Below are 278 nucleotides of genomic sequence, written 5' to 3'. Positions count from 1 at the left end.
TATGCTGATGTTCAAGCCGACGGGCATAAAATTTTGAGATTTAGAACTGACTGTGGAAGGGAGTTTCAAAATGATGGAGTCAGAAAATTCTTGTTAGAAAGGGGGATCAAGCATGAATTTTCGACACCCAGGGCTCCTGAACAGAACGGGTATATCGAAAGGCAGAATAGGACCGTAGTTGAATCAGCCAAAAGTATGTTACATGCTAAGAAATTACCGTTGTATCTGTGGGCTGAAGCCACCGCCACAGCTGTATATGTCAAAAATAGAACTGCGAC

The sequence above is a fragment of the Ceratina calcarata genome, unplaced genomic scaffold (genome assembly GCF_001652005.2).
Source record: "Ceratina calcarata isolate Rehan_Ccalc_2016 unplaced genomic scaffold, ASM165200v1 scaffold2405, whole genome shotgun sequence".
In the NCBI taxonomy this organism is placed as follows: domain Eukaryota; kingdom Metazoa; phylum Arthropoda; class Insecta; order Hymenoptera; family Apidae; genus Ceratina; species Ceratina calcarata.
The sequence above is the reverse complement of the archived record's forward strand: the minus strand, read 5'-3'. Positions refer to the sequence as shown.